Source organism: Natator depressus, chromosome 2, assembly GCF_965152275.1.
Source record: "Natator depressus isolate rNatDep1 chromosome 2, rNatDep2.hap1, whole genome shotgun sequence".
NCBI classification, from domain to species: Eukaryota; Metazoa; Chordata; order Testudines; family Cheloniidae; genus Natator; species Natator depressus.
Window position 1 is genome coordinate 257,412,993 of NC_134235.1, and position 19,639 is coordinate 257,432,631.

Genomic DNA, 19,639 nt, shown 5'->3' on the forward strand with positions numbered 1-19,639 from the left:
TTCCAATCAACAGTGTGGTTAAGTAGCTGAGATTTGAGTCTGCCTGTCTAAGGCTGTTTACTCTTCCATTGCTCCCCAGGTGACAGCAGTTCTGTGGTCCAGTCCTGGGGGATGGCCTGCCAGCAGTACTTCTTAGCAAGTCCATCCTCCATCCAAGGGATATCAAAGAGTCCAAACAAAAAGGAAAATAGTCCCACTGCCCACAAGGGGCTTGGCCCCTCCCTTACACAAAGGAGGGGAAGCAGTTTTTCAAATCCCACAGCAAGTCTCAGCTCCCACCCTTGTGCATGGCTACAGGCCAAGAGCGAGCCCGAAGGTTTTAATCCTAGAAACAAACCAGACCATCTTCTTTCCTCAGCGGGCTCAGACTGACGGGGACTCTCAAACTGCACAAATGCAGTGAGTTGCTGCAGATTGTGACCACGGGAGTTCTTTAACCCCTTCTCTGCCCCACCACACCACCCTATTAGAAAACTAGGTTCTATTCACAGCTCATGTAAGCTCTCAGTGGGCTATGGGAACTTACTCAAGGCCACAGAATTATTCACACCAATCAGTAGAAGTTAAACCTGAATTTATGGCCTCCTGGTGCCCAGCCCAGCGCACCTTCCATCTGACGCAAGGGTATTTTCATGGAGCAGGAGGATCAATGTTTGCGTTCCACTGGATGTTCAGTGTGTCTGACATGCTGAACAAGATGTGAGGGTGGTTCTCAGGGCAGAGGTTTTAGCATCAGCCAGTTGCTGGCTTTACTGAGCAACACAAAGATGGTGTGTGGTGATTTCTAGCATTTTATAATCTGGCCAAGTCTGAACAGATTTTCATGGGGACAGCAGAAGTCATCTCCCTGCTCCCCAGACTTTCCTGCTGAATTTCAAGCTCCTGCTGCAAATTATGGAGGTGCCACAGCTATTAAAAAAAATGTTTGGGAAAAATATACAATGGAAAGGGTTAGGCAGCTTAAATATGGGGGGTTCCACATTCCCCCTGTACTATATATGTATTCTTCCTCCTGCAACCCATACAGAGGTATATGCCAGACAGGACTTCCTATAACCAGGGAAAGGAGAAGAGGAAAAGGTTCCTGGAAGTTCCCGAGAGACTTTGTCATGCAGATCTCACTTACCTAGGAAGGACTCCGCTACTAAGGGAATAGATGCTTTAAAAAAGGCTCTGGATGCTATAGAAATGACAGGGATAGAAATACCTAGATCTCACTCATCTTTCTCTGAACATTCAGTTTCCCCAGCGCTAGCCCTTTTTATGGAGGTTGCGGCGGGACACAACGTGGAAACAATATCTTCGTTCATCCAGGGTATTGGCGTATTCACCTTCCTGTCCTCAGGGAACAGAAGGGGGAAGCTGAGCAAACTAATTAACCTATTAATGAGCCAGTGTGCTTGGCTGTGTTTCAGGCTACAGCTCAAGCCAACAATGCCCATAATGTCCCAAGCAGGCAGATTAGCACAATAAAGATCCCGGTGTCTACAGCTAATTCCTTCGCTCCAGGTTTGCCACTGCACCTGTGGTGCCAGCGCCATCCATCACCGTTCAGCTGGATATCAGTGGAATATGGGACACAGCGGCAGAGTTCGCAGCAGCAAGAAAGTACAATCTCCCGGGGCACTTAGCTGGGGCACTTAGCTGGTTCCCTTTCCTCTGTGGCTGATATAACAGCGCATGCAGCGGAATGGGTCCCAAAGCACCCAGTGCTTCTTGAGATCGTTTATAGCACCTTCCGCTTAAAAGTTGGGAGCATTTAGAGATGCCGTTGGGTCTATAGGGAGAAGTGGTGAAGGTCTAGTGGGCTGCACATGGATCTGAGAGATGGGTTTAATCCTGGGTTTAATGCTGACTGACTCTGTGGCCTTGGTGAGGTCATTTAAATTCTCAGTTTCTCCATCTGTAAAATGGGAATACTGCTCACCTACCTCCTGAGCTCTGTGAATCACACAGCTGATGAATTTTACTTTCTCCACTTGGGGAACTCAACACAAATGCATTCTGCATAATGGAAGCTGCGCACAGAAGCAATCCAACCCAAAGCACAGTGGTGATGGGGTTTTCACCCCCACTCTAGCCCAGAAAGGGTTAACATGGCTCAGAAGGGGTTAAGCATGCTGATAGGCCACACCTGAGGGAGATTTAAGCTTGATAGGCAAGCGCTGATTGGGGATGGAACCCAGCTGGGCAGGCGGGGCTGGAAAAGGTGAGGCAGTGAGGGAGAAGGATGCTGCAGTGTAGAAGCCTGCCATCCCTCTCTGGCCTTAAAGAGGGAAAGGAGGAGACCCAGGGGGAGAGTTGAAGTCCTGGGATCCTGGCCCTGATAGAAGGGTTTATCCAGAGAGGTGGAGGAACAGAAGCCCTGTTAGAGGGGTAATAGGAAAAAACCCAGGGAAGTGGCAGCAAGGTTTGGGACAGAGCAGACCTTGGTTGCTGACTGTAGGGTCCCTGAGCTGGAACCAAGAGTAGTGGATGGGTCCAGGTTCCCCTGCCAGCCACTAGGGAAGTGACATAGCTTTGAGCTGGAGGACTGTCAGGAACTTTGATACCCCAGAGGTGGAAAACTATAGTGACTTGGCCAAAGGGCCAAGTCATGAAGAGAGAGCACCCTGATACTACTTCCCTACCTCATGGGCCTGTTGCAAAGATAAGTACATGACACGAGTATGTGGCAATCCAGCTAGGATGGCAATAAGGGTGGTTTTTAAGTCAATTAAGGTGAATTTATCCAGGATGCTTCAAAGATGCAAAGTTCTACATAGGCTATATCTACACTGCGAAGAAAAACCCATGGCTCTGTGTCTCAGAGCCCAGACCAATTGACTCAGGCTTGCAGGACTTGGGCTGTTGAGCTAAAAATAGCAGTGTAGATGTTCCCAGTTGAGCTGGAGCGTGGGCTCTGAAACCCAGCAAGAGGGGAGGGGTCTCCGATTCCAGGCTACACTGATATTTTTAGCCCTGCAGCCCAAGCCCCGTGAGCCCAAGTCAATTGACCCGGGCTCTGGGACTTGGTGCCACGAGTTTTTCTTTGTAGCACAGAGCCATATAGGCTTGTGTAAAACAATGGCAAAGTATGTGCTGTGACCTTGACTAGTGGCTAGCTCACCAAAATTCAACAGCTCATTACTGCTACCAGACAATGGAATTACTCCTTCAGCTCTAGCAGGCGAGGACTGGACTGTGATGTTAAAGGTCCCCTGTTCAAATTTTGCCAAAACCAGGCTGTGGGGATTTAGACTAGCAGTTTAATTCATGTACCTATCTCAATTTCTTTCCCTTAACTGAACCTAATATATGAAGCCATTTAATAGGGTTGGATGCGGTCGCAGATGTCTGTATAAAGAACATTACACAGGCAGTTAATTGCTCAAGGAGTGGCCCTTATTAGAACATTCAACAAACAGGATCTGATGGATTCTATTTTTCTTTAGCAAATGTTATTTAAACGAGACAATGGGGAGACTTCCCCCACACCCCAAAGGATGAGAGACGAAATTCCTTTCTGCCTCTGCTCTCACGTTTGGGTATGACTCAGATGGCGAAGGTATCCCCTCCCTGCTTTCAACTCCGCAGCCACAAATTGCTCGGAAAGAAAATAAATTGCATTCTGGAGCGGCGGTCCAGGAGGGAAATCATGCACAAGCAGAGGGGGAAGGATCTTAGCCCAGTGGCATGAGCTCTTGTTTCATTTCTTTCTAACATTTATTTGGCTTTTTGTCCTTCTCATTTCATGTGTTTTCTTTCTTCTGGTTTCTCTCTCCTCCAGCTATCTGGTATTAATTTTTTCTTTTACGTCGATGAATTGCTATCCCCTGGATTCTCATCTCAGCAAACTTTTTTTTTCCATTCTTGCAATTTCTTCACTGCTTCAGAGACCTTTTCCATCTCTGGCTCTGTCCCTCCCTCAACCTATCTCTCTCTGTCTTTTTTTTTTTAAGTGTTTAAGGCATCATTTCTTCTCCTCCTCTCTCATGTTTGTTTCTCTCCCTTCCTTTCCTTTCTCCTTCCTTCCTTGGCAAGTGTTCAATATGTTTCTGACCCCTTTACAGTTGTTAGGCCTTCTGCCCAATCCAGATATTCTGTCCACTTTACCTTACCTAAGCTAACAAGGCCTGGTCAAATTTTCAGTCAAACCTGGTTTTGACAGAAGATTGGGTTTTTTGAAAAAACAGATTTATATATATATATAAACGTATCTCCATCTTGATTGATGGCCGTTCTGAGATATCACCTCTTCTTTTGAGTTTTCTACCACCTTAGGTTGAAAGGATCTCACAAGATTTTTGAACTAGGAGTCAGACCCCTGCTGGATTGGGATCCAAACCAGCAGAAACAGATTCATGTCCAAGGATATGAATCCAAATGCTCCCTGAAATTTGGCAGCCAATTTCCATACAATGCACCCAGTTACATAGAATCATAGAACCATAGAATATCAGGGTTGGAAGGGACCTAAGGAGGTCATCTAGTCCAACCCCCTGCTCAAAGCAGGACCGATCCCCGACTAAATCATCCCAGCCAAGGCTTTGTCAAGCCTGACCTTAAAAACTTCTAGGGAAGGAGATTCCACCACCTCCCTAGGTAACGCATTCCAGTGTTTCACCACCCTCATAGTGAAAAAGTTTTTCCCAATATCCAACCTAAATCTCCCCCGCTGCAACTTGAGACCATTACTCATTGTTCTGTCATCTGCTACCACTGAGAACAGTCTAGATCCATCCTCTTTGGAACCCCCTTTCAGGTAGTCGAAAGCAGCTATCAAATCCCCCCTCATTCTTCTCTTCTGAAGACTAAACATCCCCAGTTCCCTCAGCCTCTCCTCATAAGTCATGTGTTCCAGTCCCCTAATCATTTTTATTGCCCTCCGCTGGACTCTTTCCAATTTTTCCACATCCTTCTTGTAGTGTGGGGCCCAAAACTGGACACAGTACTCCAGATGAGGCCTCACCAATGTCGAATAGAGGGGAACGATCACGTCCCTCGATCTGCTGGCAATGCCCCCACTTACACATCCCAAAATGCCATTGGCCTTCTTGGCAACAAGGGCACACTGTTGACTCATATCCAACTTCTCGTCTACTGTAACCCCTAGGTCCTTTTCTGCAGAACTGCTGCCGAGCCATTCGGTCCCTAGTCTGTAGCGGTGCATGGGATTCTTCCATCCTAAGTGCAGGACTCTGCACTTGTCCTTGTTGAACCGCATCAGATTTCTTTTGGCCCAATCCTCCAATTTGTCTAGGTCCCTCTGTATCCTATCCCTACCTTCCAATGTATCTACCACTCCTCCCAGTTTATTGTCATCTGCAAACTTGCTGAGGGTGCAATCCACACCATCCTCCAGATCATTTATGAAGATATTGAACAAAACCGGCCCCAGGACCGACTCCTGGGGTACTCCACTTGATACTGGCTGCCAACTAGACATGGAGCCATTGATCACTTCCTGTTGAGCCCGACAATCTAGCCAGCTTTCTATCCACCTTATAGTCCATTCATGCAGCCCATACTTCTTTAACTTGCTGGCAAGAATATTGTGGGAGACCGTGTCAAAAGCTTTGCTAAAGTCAAGGAACAACACGTCCACTGCTTTCCCTTCATCCACAGATGTAATGTTACCATTACATTCAATCCATAAATAGTTATCTTAGGGTCAGTAATAAACAATACTTTGTGCTCTAGACCCGGGCAGCTGAGGTGTTTCCCACCTTGATGGTATGGAGTCAGCATGGATCTATGCAAGTCCCTTCCAGGTCTTGGTGTAGCAGGCAGGCCAAGGATGTGCTGAGAGTTCTCAGTCTCCCGGGCTGTCATTCTCTGGGTGAAATTTTCACCCTGGGTTATGCAGGAGGTCTGGCAAGATGGTCGTGATAGTCTCTTCTTGCCTTTGGATCCATGAATCTATTCTAGCACCTCTCACCTGCTCTTCACTCACTTAAAAATAACCATTCTTCAAAACCATTTTTCAAAACCATTTTTCAAAACCATTCACAGCCCCTTATTCTCCTCTCGCCCCGGCATAAATTGGGAGTAACTGCTGAAATCAACAGAGGGGTACAAGGGGAGGCCAAAAGGAGATGGATCGTCTCCCACATTTGCTCTGGGAAAGTCAAGCTGTAGAGCTACCAGAGCGGGCTCAGAAGGGAGGTTTTTGCAAATATGCCTGGACAAGCATTTCCTGAAGGCCACTATGCTTAGTGAACCCGTAAAAGGATCTGCTTTATTTTAACCAGAACACTTGGATCCAGCCAAATAGCCTCCGAAGGATGAGGCCGTGAAGACTTTCACAGGCTTTTTTTTTTTCATCAGAAGGTAAACTTTCCTTTAACAAACACTCGATCCAGCCAGAGCAACTTGGGAGAACAATGAGTCACAAAAAAGGGCCTGATATTTAAAACAATTGCTGTGTTCACATCCTGAATTGATTTCCTGTCATGATTTCCCTCTGATGGCTTCAGTCAAAAATAATAACAATAATACATAAAATATCAGCATGTGCCCCTCTCCAGTTCTCCTGATAGGGTCTTGGTGTTCACAGAGCAGATATGCAAACAGAGGAACGAGTGGACTCACGTACAGTAAGACTCACAGAACAATTCAGGAGATGACTGTGGGTTATTATGAGAAAGACAAAATAGGTGAGGTAATATCTTTGATTGGATCAACATCTGCTGGTGGAAGGTACAGAGCTCTTCCGGTGATGGTCTGGAGAAGATAATCAAAGGGTGTAAGCTAATACCAAGATGGGACAGATTGTTAAACATAAGGGGTTAACATGTGCTATAGGAGACCTTAAAATGAAATAGGCTGTTAAGGACTTGCAAGCACTGGGGTGTGTTACAAATTGTTGTAATGAGCCATCAAAGCAGCGTCTCTCTTGGGTCCAAGATTTTTAGTATCTAACAGAGTTATGAACTGAATTTCCCAGGCTTGCCTTTGGAAGGTGTGGTGCAGGTTTCCATTGAGGACAAGGACTGAGAGCTCCACTATGGAGTTATCGCTTTGTGAGATCGCTTTTTCCTACAGGAGACGTGGTGTTTGTTTTCTATCATTCGAGGGCGTGGTAATTGTCTGGTTTCACCCACATAGTTGTTGAGGCATCTGGTGCACTTGATGAGATACATCACATGTTGTGACAGGCAGGTGTGTGGATTATTATGACTATATGTATTATTTTAGTACTTCAAGATGCCAACTGAGATCAGGACCTCATTGGACTAAGATGCTAGAGAGACTGTTTCTGGGACTTTGCCTTCTTCTTTTGCCATTCTCTTATATTCTCAGGACAACTGGGTCCATTGTCCTGCAAGCATTTTATAGTATCTATTTATTTGTAATGTGGCTGAAGGGAACTCAGCTTTTCAATCACCTGGCTTTTACATGCTTAATTTTTAACCTTAACTTTCCATTATCTGCTTTTAATATCTATCTATCTATCTATCTATCTATCTATCTATCTATCTATCTATCTATCTATCTATCTATCCCCATGCACCCCCTCTATCTATCTATCTATCTATCTATCTATCTATCTATCTATCTATCTATCTATCTATCTATCTATCTGTCCCCATACACCCCATCTAATCTATCTATCTATCTATCTACCTATCTATCCCAGAATCATCATGCCAGTAGGTTTGCTGGAGCACATTATTTTATTCACATGAATAAAAACTATTCAGAAATCAGCAAGCAACTTCTATCCATGCAAGGAAAAGAAAAGAAGCATGATCTGTTCTGGGGGAAGGCATATACATTTCAATTAAATTGAAAGGCAGCAGATGTAAAACAGACGAAAGGAAATATTCTTTCACACAAGGCACAATTAGCCTGTGGAACTCATTGCCACAGGATATCTTTGAGACCAAGAGCTTTGCAGGATTCAGATAAGGGTTGGTTTCAGAGTAGCAGCTGTGTTAGTCTGTATCCGCAAAAAGAAAAGGAGGACTTGTCGTTAGTCTCTAAGGCACCACAAGTACTCCTTTTCTTTTTGCAGATTAGGGTTGGACATTTGTAAGGGTAAACAGAAGATCCAGAGTTCTTGGTTTAAGCGTTTAAAAATCCAAGAATTTTGGAAGGGACATAAATCCTCAATCTTCAGGGCATAATCCACTCTTTAACTATTGAGGGTGAAGAAAAAGCTCTCCCTGGGGGCAGATTTAATCTGCCGCCTGCAGGGTCTCTTATACCTTCCTCTGAAGAAGCTGGTACTGGCCTTTGTTGGACACAAGATACTGAAAGAGAGGGACCGTTGGTCTAATCCAATCTGGCAATTCTCAGATCCCTGTGTTTATATACATATTGAGTGCAGGGTTTAGACTCCAAGCACAGTAGCCATAAGTGCTCCTGCCCATTGTGGCCACAAGTTTTCAGTGAGGACGTTGGGATCACAAAATACAATCACCCCGATCTTTCCCCTTGCCATACCCTGAAGGGCAAACCCGCAGTCTTGTGAGGTGTATGAACCCCCTGCTAGTTCACAAAATGCCACCAGCTACAACTACATCAGGACTGCGTTCAATTAGGGAAAGGAAAAGTGATCTCAAGTTCCATCTCCGCACAAGGGGCAATGGCAGCCAAAGCAGGAAGGTGGTAAAGCTCCCGCAAGCCCCCATTCATAAAAGTGTTCTCATAAATCCTTGCAGAGAAAAAATTACATGACCAAAGAATAACCTTGTAAAAGAGTTTAAAGGAGAAATGAAATGCTTGAGATCAGAAGCTTGTTTTTAAATGCATGTACTTAGTACTAACATCAGGAAGTCATATTTTTAAAGAGCGCAGGAACCAATTTGCCAAAGAGATTTTTTTTTTTGGTAATAGATGAAAAATGAGACTTATTAGCAATAAGAAACTAACTCTATCAGTGGTCTCTGAGGCACTTTGGACTATTACTTTGGCACTGTAAACTAAAATAATAGATCCTGACACATTTTGCTATCTCACTTCAGGTCATAAAGGCCAAGATATTTTTGTTTTTTTTTAAAGAGTGTGCCTAATTAACATCATAAAGAGCTACAAGAATGACACAAGATCTAGAAAACAGAGTGAAAGGCTAAAGAGCTGCAATCTATTTAGTTCAGCGGTTCTCAAAATTTGGGTCAGGACTCCAAAGTGGGTCGCGACCCTGTTTTAATGGGATCACCAGGGCTGGCAATAGATTTGCTGGGGCCTGGGGCCAAAGCTGAAGCCTGAGCCCCACCGCCCGGGGCAAAAGCAAAAGCCAAAGCCCAAGCCCGGGGCTGAGGGCTTCCATCCTGGGTGGCAGGGCTCAGGTTACAGGCCCCCTGCCTGGAGCTGAAACCCTGGGGCTTCAGCTTTGGCCTCCCTGCCCAGGATAGCGGGGCTCAGGTGGGCTCAGGCTACTGTGATCAGGTAGTAATTTTTGTTGACAGAAGGGGGTTGCGGTGCAATGAAGTTTGAGAACCACGGATTCAGTTTCACCAAGAAAAGGCTAATATGTGACTTGATTATAGTCCACTAGTACCTACATGGGGCAGGGATTTCTGATAGACAGCTCTTTAATTTAGCACCAAATGGCATAATGAGACCCAATGGTTGAAAGTGGAAGCTAAAGACATTCAGATTAGAAATAAACTGCACATATTTTACAATGAGGGTAGTTAACCATTGGAACAGTTGGAGTCTCCATCACTTGAAGTCTTTAAATCAAGACTGGATGTCTTCCTGAAAGAGATGTAGCTCAAACTGAAGTTATAGGCTTGATGCAGAAATTATTAGGAGAGGTTCTCTGGCCTGTGTTATTATGGAGGTCAGACTAGACAATCCTAATGGTTCCTTCTGGCCAGGAAAACTCTGATTTTTATGAAATCCTTATTTCGGTGTCTAAATAAATGGCCTGATTTTCCAAAGTGCTGTGCACTAGAACGGAGTGAGTGAGTGATTTTTTCATTTCAGTGGCCGAACCCCCTAAAAAAGTTGGTTGGTTTCAATGTATCTTTCCCCCCGTACCCCCCAATTTATTTCAACTAAGCAAAAACTGATTTTTTTTTTCAGGTCGAATGAAGCATTTTGAATGTCAATCGAAATGATGTTTTTGTTTTGAAAATGTCATTTGGAAGCAAAGCAGTTTGTTTCAACCCTTTTTTACCAAATGAGATGTTTTCACATTTCGGAATTTTTTTGGTTTTGGGGGTTGTTTTTTGGGGTGTTTTTGTTTTTGTTTTGTGATGAAATTATTCACTGAATTTGTCCTGAATTCACAAATAGTTTCAGTGCTCCCCCAAATTTTTTGGCAAATTTACTATTTTCTGGGAAAAAAATTGCCCAGCTCGGCTGAACACCTAACATCTGTATGACCGTTCAACATTTAAAAAAAATGAGTCATTTATTAAGGTGCCTAGCTAAGGATGTAGGACCCTATCTTTGACACCTATGTTTGAGAATTTTGACTTTAGTTCATAGTGTGATTTCCCTAGAAGATACAAGTCAAAATGCTGATACTTTTGGACATCAACATGTTGACTTCAGTAGGAGCTAAGGGTGCTCAGGTTGACTAAAAATCATGTCACTTTTATATAGGTGCCGAGGCCAAGATTTCCCTAGGTGACCTGTAATTTTTGGGTGTCCCACATGAAATATCTTAAAATGACCTGATCTTCAGAGGACAGATGCTCAGTGTTTTCTGAAATTCAGGGCCCTCTAAGGTGGCTCAAGCTTGATACAGAAACATTGAGCCCCCCCAAAAAAAATTACTAGGCACCTTGAAAAGTCTTGGACCTAAATATGGGTTTCAACACCTTATGGTGGGCACCCCATGTAAAGGAGTTAGGCGTTCAGGCCCAGATTCTCCAAAGGTAGCTAGATGCTAACTCTCATTGATTTCAACAGAAGATGGGTATCTAAATACCTTGCTCTAGGTCTCAGTTCCCACTGGAAGTTGGTGTGAATTGGGTTCCTATCTGCCTTGGACACTTTTTAAAAATCCCAGCCCCAATGCCCAGAATTGTGGCCTCGTAAAGTAGCAGAGAGTGTGGCTGGACACCATCAAGCCAGCTGTCTTCTTTATGCAGCTGCAATATAGTGCTTGAACAGGCAGACACTTAATCTCCTTCAAATCCTTACTTTAGACCCACAAGGAGGGAGTCAAAGGCATTTATTTATGGCAATCTGTGCATGTATTTTGCTTCACCACGCTATGTGCTAGCCTTTGCTGAGTAATCCTTGGAGATCACAGTTGTAACGATATGGACAGGAAGGTCCATAGGCCTCCCTAGTGTAGAATCCTAGAGTTCAAGGCCAGGAGGGACCACCAGATCATCTAGTCTGATCTCCTGTATATCACAGGCCACTTAACCCCATCCAGACACCCCCACACCGATCCCAGCATCTGAAATTGTGGATGCTCATTCAGACTGAACTGATCCATTACTATTGAAGTTTGCCTGTTGCTCTTGTTCTGAGATGGGTGATCCCCATTCGTTTCAGTAGGAGGCAGGTAGTTATAATAGTCTTTCCAAACTGGAAGATGTTGGTGATGGTTTTAACAGGACTTTACAAAGACTGACCTTCCTTAGCAGGATCGTGTCCAACCCACTGGCAAGCATTGCAGTGAACCAATTTCCTATGCCGAGTGTTAACCCAACGCAGAGTTGGTTTTACTTTTTCTGCTGATGCATGCAAGGGGGCAGAGTGACAACCCTGGAGGCTGAGTCCTCTAGCTGTGCACAGCGCAGACAGGAGCTGGGCAAACATCCATCCACCCACTCCAGCTGTGTGCCTCAACCTTTTTCTGGAGTAACATAGAAAGACAGGAATCACCATATTGGATCAAGCCCACGGTCCATATTGGTCAGTATCTTAGCTCTGACAGTGGCCAGCACTAGATGATTCAAGGGAAAGTGTAGAAACTCCCATAACTCCCTAGTAGGCAGACATGGGATAATCTGTTCTCCATAAGGGTCTCATTCAGTAGTTAGAGATCATCTAAACAGCAAGTTCTACAGAACTTCCAATACTGTTTTTCTTAGTATTAGCAACTGTAGCTCTGTCTATTCTTATTATCCATAGTATCCAACCCCTCTTTGAACCTTGCTAAGCTCTTGGCCACAATAAGACGCCATATCGACACATGGGAGAGCCATCCAGCATCCAGAGCTAAGCTTGGCAGAATTCATTTTTTTTTATGATGTTGATGCTTAAAAATAAACATTGATATTTTCCATTTTTCTGTTTTTTTTTTAATTTTCACAATTCTAGGGGAAAAAATTGGGGGGGGGGTCAGACAATAATTATTTCATGACAGTAGATTCAAAAAGTTACATTTTTTTTTATAAATCTTAAAACACAAATTGTCAACAACACGTCAAGATCTACAGAGTAAATATCCTTAAATCAAACTAAGTTTGCAGGCATCATTTTTCTTACTTTCCCCATCTGGAAATTTTGATGTTTATTGATAGAAATATTTTTTCATTGCCTTGTGTGTGTGTACAGTCAAATGGACATTGACTAATAAACCAGCTAACCTTTCCAAGCTACCCATAGCTCATTCAGACCTTAGCTTCTCCGGCAACACTTTCAATTTTAATGGAGCTTTTGGTGACCGACTCAAAAGCAGGCTAGGCATCTCACAGTACAAATAGTAAGCCACAGTCCCCACCCTGCAGAACGGATTGTCTGATTTCAGACATTACACACTGAATAATAATAATAATTAATAATGCCTATTTATTATATGGTGCTTTTCACCAGTAGATCTCAAAGCGCTTCACACTCTTTTTAAACGTATGTAGCCTCACAACACCTTTATGAGGTAGGGAAGCATTATGATCCCCTTTGACAGGTGGGAAACTGAGACAGAGAGATGTGAAGTAACTTGCCCAAGGTCACACAGGACATTCGTGGCAGAGTCGAGAATTGAGCCTGGGTCTCCACAACCAAGGCTGGTGCCTTAACCAGTGGGAAATCCTCTAAAAGAGGCATCAACTGTTATTAAAATTATGCCCGGAGACCCCCAACTGACATCACAGCCCCCTGGCACTAGGTTCTATGCAAACACAAGGTAAGAGACAGTCCCTGCCCTGAAGACCTGACAGACTAAACAGAGAAAAAATCATGATACCCACTTTCCCAAGGGGGAACTGAGCACAGTGAAATCAAACAACTTGCAGAAGACCACAGTAGAAGCAGGACTGTAGTTCCCGATTCTTAAGCCACTGCCTTAATCACAGAGCTAACCTTCCTCTCACTTACTTAATCCAGCTTCTGATCCTGCAGGGGCCTCCGACACTGATGCGCCTCTGTGCCTGTTTTCTGCCTATGGCGTGCAATTGTCATGGTTGTGCCAGGTAGAGTCGGTAGCAACAAGGGCTGGGTTCAATATCCCGGGGTCCCTCTAAACAATGCAATACAGAATTGGCTCGAGTCCCCACCCAGTAATCTGGGAAAACTGAACAGCCCTGGGTGCCTCTCAGAGGCAACACTTCCCCTCTCGCAAGCATTGAGTCTGCTGCTGCTCCGTCATTGGCCCTGCTGCTGTCGTTTGTCGTGCCACCATTCACTCCACCGTGCCGTCATCTGCTCCGTCACTTTCTGCTGACACCCGCCTCTGTACTGTGGCCTCTGCGAGTCGGTCTCTTGAGGTTCTGCCCCGCACCCAGTGATTTCAGCTCTCAGGGGGGGAACCTCCCTGCTAGTGCAGGCTGGGCCGTCCCTTCCCCAGAAATGCTGTCCCGCAGCAGGTCTAAGCTCCACTTAGACCTGATTATTAGTCATCACAAAAGACTCTCAGTGGAGCCTAACTAGCTTTAAACAGTGGAGAGGGGTAGGGTAAATGGTGCTTAGGGCTCTTAGGCAAAGCTCACATCTCCAGGGAGAAACACCTGCCCCAGCCCCCCCTCACTCTCCACTGGGCTCTGGCATCCAAACCCCCTGCTTAGTGAGTCCAGTTCAGTTGAGGGTGAGCCCCTCACTCAGGACAGGCTAAGCACAGTTCTGGCCTTTTCTCATTCATTAACGATGACAACATTTCATTGCCCTTGCATTCAATTTGAACATTTTATTTAAGCTAATGTTAAAATTATATAATATACAGGTTAAGGATACAGTGTCCATACATCTCGGTATAGTGCTTAAATTATCACAAAGTACGAAGTTTGGCTTAAAAGTCATACAATACATATAGTATATAATCAGCAATAACCCACATTTAGATTAATGTATTTAACGATATAGTTAGCATCCACATAATGAGGCACATCATTCAAGAAAAGTTATACAGAGAGTTGGTTGTAGAAAGCAAATATAGCAATGAGTGTAGATTGTCCCTCAATAATTGAGCATTTAGGATTGGTTGTCCCTCAGGAAATGCAGTCCACCAGAGAAGTATTTCATAGAATCATAGAATATCAGGGTTGGAAGGGACCTCAGGAGGTCATCTAGTCCAACCCCCTGCCCAGAGCAGGACCAATCCCAACTAAATCATCCCAGCCAGGGCTTTGTCAAGCCTGACCTTAAAAACTTAAAAGGAAGAAGATTCCACCACTTCCCTAGGTAATGCATTCAAGTACTTCCCCACCCGCCTAGTGAAAAAGTTTTTCCTAATATCCAACCTAAACCTCTCCCACTGCAACTTGAGACCATTACTCCTCGTTCTGTCATCTGCTACCACTGAGAACAGTCTAGATCCATCCTTTTTGGAACCCCCTTTCAGGTAGTTGAAAGCAGCTATCAAATCCCCCTTCATTCTTCTCTTCTGAAGACTAAACATCCCCAGTTCCCTCAGCCTCTCCTCATAAGTCATGTGTTCCAGTCCCCTAATCATTTTTATTGCCCTCCGCTGGACTCTTTCCAATTTTTCCACATCCTTCTTGTAGTGTGGGGCCCAAAACTGGACACAGTACTCCAGATGAGGCCTCACCAATGTCGAATAGAGGGGAACGATCACGTCCTTCGATCTGCTGGCAGTGCCCCTACGTATACATCCCAAAATGCCATTGGCCTTCTTGGCAACAAGGGCCCACTGTTGACTCATATCCAGCTTCTCGTCTACTGTAACCCCTAGGTCCTTTTCTGTAGAACTGCTGCCGAGCCACTCGGTCCCTAGTCTGTGGCGGTGCATGGGATTCTTCCTTCCTAAGTGTAGGACTCTGCACTTGTCCTTGTTGAACCTCATCAGATTTCTTTTGGCCCAATCCTCCAATTTGTCTAGGTCCTTCTGTATCCTATCCCTACCCTCCAGCGTATCTACCACTCCTCCCAGTTTATTGTCATCTGCAAACTTGGTGAGGGTGCAATCCACACCATCCTCCAGATCATTTATGAAGATATTGAACAAAACCGGCCCCAGGACCGATCCCTGGGATACTCCACTTGATACCGGCTGCCAACTAGACATGGAGCCATTGATCACTACCCGTTGAGCCTGACAATCTAGCCAGCTTTCTATCCACCTTATAGTCCATTCATGCAGCCCATACTTCTTTAACTTGCTGGCAAGAATACTGTGGGAGACCATGTCAAAAGCTTTGCTAAAGTCAAGAAACAACACGTCCACTGTTTTCCCCTCATCCACAGAGCCAGTTATCAGTTACTTTCCTGATTTCGCTTCTCAACGGCACTCCAGCTCATCTCTACTGGTATTGCTAATGTCTGATGATGTGTTCTAGGAAGATATCCCTCCTCCACCTGGTGGCAGCTAAATCCATGAGTTGCTGCATCAGCCGAGTACAGCACTGACCGATTCCACATTCCTGCAACACTCACTCGTTACTGGGGTTTCATGTGCCCAGGGCTCCGATGTGCATGCGTTTGAACCTCGTAACGCCTAGCTCTCAAGGCGTCAGCCAGAGGGGTGTATTTCTCCAGCTTTCAAGGTCAGGCATTGCAGAAGGCCGGGGTCCTGTTTTCAAAGGGAACTGTGATGTCCACCATGACAATCTTCTTCCAGTCCTCGTTGGTGATGACAATGTCCGGTCGCAGTTGGATGTCTATTCTGGGGATGGCGGAGTTCATGGCCACCTTCCCCACGGGGGTAGGGATGGATCTGACCAGGCAATCTTGGATGGCATTATGTCGCAGATGCCAGGCTCTGGAATGGGGTTTGCAGCTACACAAGACGTGGGGCAATGTCTCATTGGCATAGCCGCACTTCCTGCATCACTTATCCCAATTCCCGTGGCAGACAGATCCATTCAGTGGGATGCAGTTGAGCCAGGCCCTGTGAATGAACCTCCAGTCAGCAAATCGAGTGAAGCTGCCCCCGGGGAGGAAGTGGTTGCTGGTGTCCCACTTGCATGTCACCTCAAAGGCCTTCCCTGGTCCAGCTTCCGTTTCAGGTTTTCCACATACTGCCAGTGGAGGGCATCCTTCAGGGTCCTCTACAGCATGGTTCTAGCTCTCGGAATGATGATAGTGTGCTCCATATTCTTCACTGTGGCACCAGTACTCCCAGCTCCTGGTGTTCCTCACACCATGTCCAGTGGCAGACATGGAGCATGAAGTGATACACTTCTCCAGTCGTCGCATAGCATTACGGGCACAAGTCCAGAGTGAAGCAAAGTCTCCCCCGTCTCTTCCAAATTCGCCTTCCAGGTAGGTGGCAACATCTTGGCTGGAGGCAGTCTTGGTGATTCGCTTTCTGGTGACATCCTGCAGATCACTTCCCGTGATGTTCCTCACTGTGGCTTGTGGGCACGTCGGAAGGCATGATTGATTGCCACAACATTGCACAGATCACCCATTTGAGGGACACTGGTGCCGCCCTGCCTGTGTGAGATGTACACCAGTTCATTGCTGGCTCTTTGGGGAAGAAACATCCACTTCTTCACCAGCTGCCTGATGGTGTTGTCTGCCTTGTTCAGAGGTACCTTCATCATAGCAGAGGACAAATGAAATATCGGGGATCAGGAAGATGTTTAAGGTGTTGATCTTCTGCCACGGTGCCAGTAGGAGGAGTCTATCTTGGCCACGTCTCATAGGATCTCTGCAGTTGTAGCCTGGGGTGTCTGATGGACGCAGAAACCCATGGGTGTGCTGCTGAAATGTTGGTATGCTTGCCCATCCTCAAGGAAGATCATGGGTTCACCCTGGAACTGAAATACCGTCGCTTGGACCGAGTCCCTTCTATTGCCATCAATATGCAGGGATGCACAGTTCCTAGCACTGAAGCAGAGTCCCATCAAGTTGGCAGCCTGGCTCGTGACATCAAGCATTTCTTGGAGACTCTCAGGATTGTCTACGATCAGGACCAGTGATTTGTAACTCAACACCAGCCAAAATTGATCACTTAGGCAACACAGCTCTGTCTGCTGGATTCTTAGGCAGAGTAGGTGTGTTCATGTAAATACAGTCTGATGCTGAGACCTCTCCCCATCCCCACCAGCTCATCACTAGCTGTCAGGGGAGAGCTGCTTCAGACTGTGCTTACACAATAATTTAATCTTCTGAGGGCTGTAATACCCTGGTGACTGGGGTTGGTGTGGGGAGGGTGTCTGGGTTAAGTGTCCTGTCATATACAGGAGATCAAACTAGATAATCTCGTGGTTCCCTCCTGGCCTGGCACTCTGATTCTCCACTAGGGAAGCCTGTGGACAGGAAGGTCTATATCGTTACAACCATGATCTCCCAGGATTACTCGGCAAAGGCTAGCGCACACCGTGATGAAGCAAAATACCTGCACATATTGGAATAAATAAATGTCTTTGATTCCCCCCTTGTGGGTCTAAAGGAAGGATTTGAAGAAGATTAAGTGTCTGGCAGTACAAGCTCAGGGAGGATGTTCCACATACAAGGGGCAGCGTGAAGATGGGCAGATACAGTGGAGCATTGCGGCTGGTATCACTGGAGGGTGAGGGGGCAGTGATGTGTTAAAAGGTTAGGTCCTGTTCTAAAGTTTTCTAAAGGGGACAACTCAGTGCAACAAAAATTAGTCTACTCACAGGACTGCAGGCTGGGAACTCGCTGCTTTATTTAATTGTATCACAGCAGAGTGGGAGGGAAGGAATTCCCATTGACTAAACAAAAAGTAAGGGAGGGGTGGAGCATGGCTCCATCCCATAATACTCTGGGTAACCAAGCTAACTCTGGCATGACCACTTCACTGCAGAAAGCCCACTGGAGTCGATGGAAAGATCCTCTCTTTGACTCCACTAGGCTTTGTATCGGGCCTGTGGCCAGATGTGTAGGGCTGCAAAGGGCATTGCAGCCACTTATGCAAAGATGGGACTTGGTCCCTTTAGCTGGGATTTTTCAAATGAGCCTAAGGGAGTTAGGCACCCATCTAATGAAATATGGGTACTGTCAAGGCTGATTCCCCACTCTGGCACCTCGAGTGCAGAAGGTGGGGGCCCGCAAGGATTCTAAAAATTAATACTGGCCACTCTAGGCTAGTATTAAACTCCAAAGGTTACAACTTCTCTCTGACCTTGGATGGTAGATGCTGCCACCACCCAAGTGCAAAAAGAACCCCTTTGGACCCAGAATGTGCACTTGGGAATTCCTCCCTGTGGGGTACCCTCGAGCCCTTTCACACACACCCCTTCTCCAGGGAAGAGCTGAGAAAGAAAACAAAGGAAATCAGCTGTTGCCACCAGCTAATGAAACAACATGGGCACAAACCTCTTAGGACACACAAAAAAAACAATCCTGTTCTTAAAAAAGGTCAATTTTTATTAAAAACAAAAAGAAAGAAAATACATCTGGAACTTAGCCTATTGCTAGATTTAAAAAGAGTAATATAATAATTAAGCATCAAGAATGGTTTTCTTGAGGTCCAGCTTAATGGTTGCAAGCATAACAAAAACAGTTGGGGGTTAGCATAGAGGAGTCCACAAGCCAATAAGAAATAAAAGAAATAACCCTAATCGCGTCTTCCTAGACATTCCCTGATCTCCTTACATATCTGGGGTTTCAGATAAGTAATTCCTAGGTATAATTTGATGCTTTTTCATACCTGTTTTAGCTTTTTTACACCATTGCTGCTCTGTGTCTCCTCTCTCCGGAGAACAACAACAGACAGACAAAGGGAAAGTTTTTTTCCCAATTTTAAAAAGTTCTAGCCCTCCCATAGGCTCTTCTGGTCAGGTGCCCACTCTCTTCCTTTTACCTATGGGCTTTGTTAACCCTTTACAGGTAAAGCAAGTAGAGAACAGCTACTAACAGGGATTTTATAGTTAACTGGCTACTAACAGGAATTTTATAGCTAACATTATTGTTAGTATCTGAGCAGCTCACCATCTTTACTGTATTTATCCTCACAAAACCCCAGTGAGGCAGCAAAGTGCTATTATACCCCCTTCTTGGATGGGGAATTCACATGGAGATGGGGTAAGTGACTTGCCCAAGGTTACGCAGGGGGTGCGTGGGACAGCACAGAGAATTGAATGCCGGTCTCCCAAACCCCCAACTAGCAGCTTAACCACTAGGCTGTCCTAAGTGGTTTAGGTACCTTTGAAAATGCCACCTTCATGCCCGCAGAGACAAATCAGCCAGTCTGTGAGGGAGTCTGAGTAGAAGAAAAAAACCTGACTGTGCTGTGAAGTTTCAAGTGGATTTCTTTCCGCTGGCTAAGAGATTTTTCAAGGCAGCGAAACGTATGGCTCGTTATCCGGATTAATGTTATTACCCTCATTTTTCAATAAATATACTGTGTCAGAATTTATAGCCTCGCTGTTCTTTT